The sequence below is a fragment of the Microtus ochrogaster genome, linkage group LG4, assembly GCF_000317375.1.
Source record: "Microtus ochrogaster isolate Prairie Vole_2 linkage group LG4, MicOch1.0, whole genome shotgun sequence".
Classification (NCBI taxonomy): domain Eukaryota; kingdom Metazoa; phylum Chordata; class Mammalia; order Rodentia; family Cricetidae; genus Microtus; species Microtus ochrogaster.
In genome coordinates this window covers 4,704,532-4,713,968 of record NC_022030.1, presented here as the reverse complement: position 1 = coordinate 4,713,968, position 9,437 = coordinate 4,704,532, and positions in this window count along the sequence as shown.

Sequence of the window (9,437 nt, the reverse complement as noted above, 5' to 3'; positions counted from 1 at the left end):
GGCTACCACCAGGAGAGTGTGTAGGAAATCTCCCTGCCATCCTAAAATGGACTTCTTTTCAGAAGCTGAAAGGGTAGACTGTCGATAAAGCAACTACAGTAGTGAATCTCAAGATAATCATGGTTATGATAAACGAGGGGATCAGGTGAAACTCGACACATAGTACACATAAGGGTTTATATAAAGTTTCAAGAAATTCAAATAATTTATGATGGCCAAAAATAAATTAGGAATTACTTGGGGATGACAGCAATGACAAGAAAATATTATAAAGGGACATAAGAAGATGTTTTGGAGTGATGGGTATGTTTGATATTCTGATTGTAATGAAGGTTCATGAGGACACAAAAACATCAAAATTCATTAAAGAAGCTTAAAGCTAAATTTTGGTTTTTCTTCCAATCAGCACTCCAGAAGAGTACTTAGCAGCCACATAGAATGAAAACCAGTCAAAGATACAAAGACTTAAAAATACTATTGACAGAAGACATGGTCATATATATAGAATATTCAAAAGAAATTACCTTTGTTTAAATGTATTAGCTAGCCACCATGAAATAAAAACACTATCTGAAGGAGAAAGATCCATTAGGGAGGCCCAATGAGCATCAGATCATTGGACAGGGTTCTTAGTGTGGACTTCTTTCTTTTTTAAGTGACTTTTAAAGAAACTCTCAGGAAATTAGGGAATCCGGAAGCTGTCATTATCCTTCAAGAATATCAGACTGTTAGTTGTACAGTGTGGTACCACACACAAGTAATCTTGGCACTGAGAACCCTGAGACAGAATTGAGAGGCCAAGGCAAGTATGAACAACATAGTAAGACCCACCTCAACATATGCATGAATAAATGAACAAACATAAATAATAAATAAAATTCCACCACTTTAGCCCATGGGGGTTGCTGTAACAAAATGCTATATCATACTTGTAAATAATAAAAATGTGTGTCTCTTAATTCTAGTGGCTGAGAAGTCCAAAATTAAGGCTCTGGCAGCATTGGTGCCTGGTAAGGGCTTACTGAGCAGTTCATATTTGCTCCTCTCATTTGCTCTCCATGGTAAGGAGCCAGGCAGGTCTCTTAGAACTATTAACTGTGTGTGTGTGTGTGTGTGCATGTGTGTATATATGCATGTGTGTGAGTGTGTGTGTATATGCATGTGTGTGAGTGTGTGCATGAGTGTGCATGCATGTGGGTGTGTAATTGTGCTCATTCATGCGTGTACATGTGGAGGTCAGAGGTCATCTTTGAGTGGGTCTTTTCCCCTGCTGCCCTCCACCTGACATTTGGCTCCCGATCCAGTTTCTCTAGTCCATCTGTCTCATCATGCAGTGTTGTAAGGAGCCCTGACCACGTGCCCAGCCCCATTCTCTAGGAGTGTTTGACAAGTTCTCCTAGTGTCATTGGGATCCGAACCGAAACTGGATTAAATCTATACATCAGTTCAGGTGGTGGATTAACACGACCTCTTTTAGGTAATTGAGTTTGCCTATCTGGTGAAGCATTGTCTCTGAATTTATATACATCTTCTCTTGCATTTTTCTTTTTTTGAGATAGAGTCTCTTACTGAACCTGGAGTTCCCCACTTAGGCTGGGCAGTCTGGTTGTCATGCCAGCCAGCGAGCTCTCCGGATGAGATTGTTTCCACACCCCCAGTGCTGGTGTGACAAGTGATTGCTGTCACACCAGCGATTTTATATGGTCCTGGGCATCTACACTTGTACAGTGAGCATCTTCACCTCTGAGCCATCTCCCAGGCCCTGAGAACTCCGAGGACATTAGTTCTACTCATTTCCCCAAATTCCACCTTGCATCAGCACCATGTGCTGGTTAGATTTCAGCATGTGTTTCTGGGTGCCGGTGGGGATGGGCTCTGAGGGCCACACAGAAACACCCAGATTGCACTCTTCAACAAAGGTGTAGTTTGGGACTCTGAAGCATTCGTATGTCTATAACAGCTTCTCAGAGCCTGTGGAGTGTAGCTGGACTCCCGAACTCAGTGCAGGTAAACTTGATACCTCGCTACCTTGCTGCACGATGCTCCTGCTTTCCAAACTGTGTGGTGAAAACAGATTCCCATAGATACAGTCACGTTTAGGAAAGTCTATGAGATTCAGACTTTGGCTTTGCATCCTCTGCTGGAAGTGACAGGAGCAAAGCTGGCCCTTGTAAATGGAAGCTGCACTAAGTTTCCTGGCTGCCCAATCATGAATGATTACATAGAAACTATATTAATTACAATACTGTTTGGCCAATGGCTCAGGCGTATTTCTAGCTAGCTCTCACATCTTAAACTAACTGTGGCTGTGGCTTACTGTTAAGGTTCTGGCATCTTTCTCCTTCGGAAGCTACATGGCATCTCTTTGACTCTGCCTACTCTCTTTATATATCTCTGTTTGGATTTCCTGCCTGGTTTTACTCTGCTAAGCCACTGGCCAAAATAGTTTTATTCATCAATCAGCAAAAGCAACACATATACAGAAGGACAGCCCACATCAGGCAGGGACAGGAAGAACTATGAAACTACAAACTGAGGGTAAGCCAACCCCGCACATACTAGCAACAAACAGTGGGTCAGTTGCAGTAAAGGGACATGCTATTGACTGGATCCATTGGATCCTTTATGTAAAAGTCAGATTATTGACTTACATTAGCGAAGTTGTACATTCAGAGATGACTGTATTAGATAGGTAAACTTGAGTTACCTGACAGAGGTCATTTTTATCCACTGCCCAAACTAATACATAGTTTAATACAATCCCGGTCTGGATCCCAGTGAGAGGGACTTTAGGGAAACTTGGCAAACATGCCCAGAGAACTAGGCTGGGCATGTGAGCAACGTTCCTTACAAAGCCGCATGATGAGAACTGGTGCAGGATCAGCTACACCGACGACAGAAAGCGAACGGAGCCAAATGTCAGGCTCACTTACACACAGAAGCTGGGCTTACATTGGGTGCTACACCATGATCCTGTGCATTACTTATCTACACAGGAAACAAAATAAGACACCTGCTTCATACCATAAGGGGAATCATCAATTTGACGACAATTCAAAACTTGAGATGTTGAGGATAAACCTTTTTAAACAAACAAACAAACAAACAAAAACATAAAAGAAAAGTAGACGCGTTTTGGGGTGGGTATATTTTTAAACAAGGCACAAAGCTAATTATAAAATAACTAAACTACAAAAGGCTACAAATAAAGTCTGTAGTTCATGAAAAAAAATACCTTTAAGTGGGCAGATAAGCCACAATCTGCAGAAACAACATTGTAATTTACATTAATGTCAAAGGGTCTGTCTAATGTTCCAGCTTGTAAAAGCTTGCACAAATCAACAAGAAAAAGCCAAACAAGTGAAAAAAAGAACCAACCAACCAAACAAAGTCAGTCGAATAATAAGAAAAAGAGATTTGGAAGCATTTCAGAAGAAACTTGATATAGCTCAGCATGGTGGCACAGGGAGGCAGAGAAAGGCAAGAGACATTAAAGGACAGCCCCAGCTAACGGCCACAGCAAGTTAGAAGCTAGCCTGGGCTACAAGTGGCCCTATTTCAGAAAAGGAAAGAGAAGGACGTGAAGGGGGAGAAAAAGGAGCGGGGGAAGGGGGGTGGCTCCAGCAATAGCAACATGACAATATTAGTAAATGGACAAATGAAAGCACAACAGAGATGCCTGGTCTCATATCTCTTTAGGGATCATGAGGGTAACTCTTATATGGAGATGTAATATACAAAAATGTTCATAGCTACATTGTCAGTAAGAGCAAAAAGTATGAACAACCCAAAAGTTTCTTCCAAGTAGAATGGAAATATTAGTGTGTTTCTACTAAGATTATTATACAATAGTAAAGACTGAATAAACCCAAGTTTAAACAGAAACAAATGGGTTAATTTTGAGTTTATTATTGAATATCACATGCATCTTAAAGACAACAGCGAGTATAATTCCAGCCCAAAGAAGACCAAGAAACATGTATGAAAATGTTATTTTGTAGCAAGGCCCCAAAGTCTAGTAAGATTTTTTTCCTGAAGGGCTGGGAAGATTATTCAGTCAGTAAAGTGTTTGTGCATAAGCCTAAGGAACCAAGTTCGAGCCCCAGTGTTTATATAAAAGAAGTTTGCACTGTAATCCTTGAGGAAGTGGAACAAGAGGATCCCTGGAGTTCAGTGTCCAATCAAGCCAGTCTAGTTAAGTCAGTGGACTCAGTGTTTATCGAGAGACCCTGTCTCAGACTAAGGTCAGAGCAGGAAGATGGCTCAGTGGGTAAAAGAGCTTGCCTCAGAAGCCTGGCAGCCTGACACAGATCCCCAGAACCCATATTAGAAGAGCCCCATGCAGTGGTGTACGTGTATGATCCCAGCACTCCTGTGGGGAGACAGAAGGCAGAGACAGAAAAGGCAGACTAGCCTGGAGCACACTGCGCAGAAGCCGATTCACAGCAAGGCGGGAGGTGAGAACCTTTAAAATTGTCCTCTGACTTCCACATATACCTCAAATGCACAAGCTCATATGTGTGCACACACATGCACATGCACACAGACACACACAGACAGAACAACAACAATTAATTAATTAAAAAAATAAGAGGCAAAGAACTGCAACTGCAAGGATGACGTCAGAACTTGGGATCTGTATGGTAGAAGGAGAGACATGCTTCCTGCCAGGTGGCCTCTGACTGCCACACTCAGGAAGTGGCACATGCGCGCGCACACACCACACCACACCACACCACACACTAAGTAACTAGAATGTAATTGAAGAGGAAAGGGTACTGAGTGATTGAGAAAGACACCGACTTTGGCCTCTGGCCTCCACATTTACACAAACACCGAGTGTGTAAGCATGCGTGTTAAAATGAAAAATAGTTCAAAAATCTAAACATATGAAAATACAGAATTCAGGCTAGAGCTTACCTTTGTTGGGTACAGAGGGGATGAGGTGGAAATTAGGCCTGATCGCCTGTTCTAGCCTCAGTATTTGCAATATCCCAAAGCCTGCACCAGCAGAGTATTTATTAGCATGAGGATCCCATTACTTTCTCTTATTTCTTTTAGACCTTTTAGCCAATACAGACAGAGCAGGAAAAAATGCAATAAAGGCAGGCTGAAGTGAGGGGTTTTGCTTTGCAAGTGGTGGAATTATTTGAAAAACTCAACAATATCAATTAAAGATATCCATGAGGGGACTAAAGAGAAGACCCAGAGAGTAAGGCACTGGCTGTTCCTATGGAGGACTGGGGTTCTGTTCCTGACACCTGCATGGCAGCTCAGAACGCCCTCTAACTCCAGTTCCGCGGTGTCTGGCGTCCTCTCTAGGCGTCTGCCGGGGTTTCATACACGTAGTGCATACACATGCAGTTCAAACACCCACACATCATAATAGTAATTTTTAAAAAACTCTATGGAAACTGGTAAAACACGAGTGAAGGAAGGGTTTCTTGGTGGTAGTATCTTCCACTTGTTATCCACTGTGTGCCGGAAACTCTGCTCAGCACTTTGCACTCAGGTTTCAATGATGCTTTACCTCTCTGTCCACCCCGCTTTCTCTATGGGGGATGAGGAAATGGCTCTTGCTGAGCCAGACTCCTAAGTGGCAGGACAGGGTTGAAACTTGTTTTGCATGACTCATAGCTTGTACCCAGAAATACCGTCATCTTCTCTCTAAACTAATCTAAATATTGACTTCAGATATTTTGTCCAAAACAAAAATAATCAGTGCCTTGGGTTTTTTTGTTTTGTTTTCTGTGAAGAGACACCACAACTATGGCAGCTCTTACAAAGAAAACAATTCATTGAGGTGGTGGCTTAGAATTTCGGAGGCTGAGGCTGGTTGAGTCCATTTTCAGGATGGGAAGCGTGGCGGTGTGCAGGTAGACATGGTGCTGGCTATGCTTTGACCAGAAGGCAGCTGGAAGTCGACTGACTGTCACACTGAGTGAAGCTTGAGAAAAAGACCTCAAAGCCCGTCCCCACAGTGATACGCTTCCTCCAACAAGGCCACACCTCCTAAGAGTGTCCCTCTCTTTCTAGGCCGTTTTCTTCCAAACCACTACAATCAGTGACCAGAAAAGTTGTCTAGGGAAAATGTGGCTCCCTTTGGTGGTGGGCATTGTTCAGGTACGACATCACCTGCTTCACTTAAAAATACATGTACCTGGGGCTTGAAGGATGGCTCGGTGGTTAAGAACACTGGCTGCTCTTCCAGAGGTCCTGAGTTCAATTCCCAGCAACCACAAGGTGGCTCACAACCATCTATAATGGGATCTAATGCCCCTTTCTGCCATAAAGTGGATAGAACACTTATAAACAAACAAATGCATCTTAAAAAGACTTACTTAAAAGAAAAAAAGTACACGTACCTCAGATGGACCAGATATGAACAGAGAGGGAGTCTATATCCTAAGCAAGTCTGCAGAAGACCAAAGAAAGCCTTCTTTGGGGCTGAGAAAACTGGGAAAGCGGTTCAGCAGCCAAGCATATGTGCTGCTCTTGCAGAGGACCAGGCTCGGGTCTCACACCCACAGAGCAGCTCTTAACCTGCAACTCCAGTTCCAAGGGACCCAGCATCTTCTTCTGACTACCATGGGCACTACACTCACCTGGTGCATGCACAAACAAGCAGGCAAAACCCACACACACACAATAAAATAAAAGTAAGTTCATTTTTTTTTAAAAAAAATATTATTTTTAAAAATCCTTCTTTCAGCTCCTCTTTCCCTTCAAAACACCATTTAGGCTGCTACGTCTCTGTCAATATTACTCAGTTACAATATAATCGTAATTAACAACTGAAACTATGCCTTGATAGGGTGGTGTGTTTTTGTGCTTCTCCTCCAAGAAGCTGTCCAAGTTGCTTCCATTAGCAGCTGATTCTGTCGGCTTCCTCCCAGCTGGTAGATGAACTGAATAATACATAAGGAAGGAGTGGTTTTAAGCCATCTCTCGGGGGTGTGGACGTTGACTGCTTTATTCCTGTGTTCTCATTCGCTTTTAACTTCTGTTCTTTTTGTCCTGGAGACCCTTGGTCTCTCACAAATGTTTGCTGAACTTACAGTTTTCTCAACTTCCCTCTGGAAAAGTTGCTGGGAACAGCCTCTTGCCCACCCCTCCCTATCCTACCTCATTACGAGGGAGTGTGATGGGTGAGCCCAAGCCCAGATCCACTGTCACCTCTCCTTAGTAATCACAGATAAGGATAAGAAGGGACTTTAGAGGTCAGCGAGGCCACGGGGCTTTTTTGCCAGCTCCTTCTGGAATGCTGGTCTTCCTCAGGCTGTTTTTTCCTTCTCAGATCTCCTAACTCCCTAACAAGACAGAGCTCTGTGGCAGACTAGCAGGACTTGAGGAACAAGGCTGCCCCCGTGTGGTAAGAAATGTGAACACCAGAGGGATTTGTGCAAAAAAAAAGTGAGAAATATGAAGGTTCTAAAAGGTGAGCTTCCGTGAACAGTAATGGTAATTTACAAGCTATCTGTAATTCATATCAGGCTCTAATAATTACAAAATGCAAAATCTTCTTTAGATGACATCAGAAACTCATGGCACACCCCCCATGGAGGGACCTAAATCCTGGAAAGAGATTATGATGGACAGGTATTTTAGGTCTACAGACTCACCCCCCTCCCCCACATAGTCTTATCTAAAAATAGGCTAGATACACATAATTTTGTTAAGTAAAAGAAAGTTATATAGAGTATGTGATTCTTGAAATTAATGTTTTTGGTCTTTCCCACAGACAAAATAGGATCCCTGTTGAGTGAAGCAAGGGTTAAAGTATCAAATGGTCGCACAGACCTTGCCTTCAAGGTCTTCAGGAGTTGGGTGGTGTCTGATCGAGTTTCAGAGCAGCAGAACCATGGACTGGCTCTACTTCTGTTTGGTTTTATGTTCTGGGATACAGTGTCACTACAGCCCAGGTTGTCCTTAGATCCAGGACTGCCTTAGCCTGCTGAGAGCTGGGATTACAAATGTGCCTTGTCATGTCTGACCTATTTATTGTTGTTGTTAAGAACAGAGTGGAGGCTTGTATTGTATTTCCTAGAGATGCATCCTGATAGGTCATGGTTCTAGCAAGTGGATGCAGGATAGGAAATACACAATGAAAAAAATCAGCCTGCTCAAATAGTACATCATGTCATTTCCATCCCGACTGGTGCACATAGTCACAGGGGGTACACACATAGCTCCCCACTTTTACTGGAATCTGTGAGGATGGGTAGAGGGGATTGTACAACTGTTTGACCTCTGGTAACAGAAAGGTTAGAGGTTAGCTTCCTTGTCACACAGCTTAGCATCCTCAGAGGATGTCAGCCTCCTCGGTCACTAAATGCAGCTGGAAAACGGATGCTGCTCATCTTAGTCTTTTAAAATTGGTACCGCAGAGGAGGAAGAAAGGGTAAACAGAGGCGCTCTGGCCTTGTGGCCTGATGGAGAAGTTAAGTAAGCTCTGGTCTCTCATGTCATGGTCACCATGACATATCAGGATGCATCTCTAGGAAATACAATACAAGCCTCCACTCTGTTCTTAACAACAACAACAACAAGCCTCTTTGGATCCATAATCTAGCTCTACCACTAATAACCTCTCCTGCCTTCAGTTTCTAATCCTGGGCATGAAATCACAATCCCTAAGTTGTGGCAAGGACTGCAATTAGCCCTTGCCTCGCTCTCATTCGAGATCCAGAAATATTAGGCAGTAGACATGTGTGCACCCAGACTCAGTGTGCCCACAATGAAGCTATAGCATTTTGTGATGAAAAACCAGCTCCCCTGCATTTTTAAGGCATTTACAGGAAATACGTCATCTAACATAACAGTCACCTTAGTGGGGGGGCGGGGCGGGGAGTGCCTGGAATTTATCACGTCTCCAGATCGCACTCTCTGGGTGAGAAATCAAGCCTGGGCTTGTTAACGAGTGCTTCGGTTTTCTAGTCACGTGGATCCAAGATTCACTGTGCGTCGCTTTCTAGTTGGATGTCTTTGAACTTCGTTTCCCCACATGTAACACAGAATCAGAGCTACTACTCACTCACTGCTCACAAATGTGTCACACTAATTATGACACCAGGGATGTGACACAGGGAAATACCTATGTTAGAGGAAACCTCAACAATATATATAGATTTGTTCTCTTGAAATTCTTTGATGGTGGTGGTGATGGCGACGGAAATGCCCAGAGAGATCCTGAGACTTGGGAAGCTGGTAATTGGTTCACAAAGCCATTTGGTCTTCTCAGTAGTAAAATAAGGGCGCAAGGAGACAATGATGTGGCAGTGGCCCGATTGCCGGTTTGATGCTTCTGAACTCCAAATCGGTGCATCATTGCCTGCTCTGCTGTAATTCCACCAACCAAGTGGGGCTGTACTCTCCAGCAGCTCCGAGCTACACTTTGTCAGTAGAGGGCGCCAGAGGGACGCTGCAGGAGAAAGCGT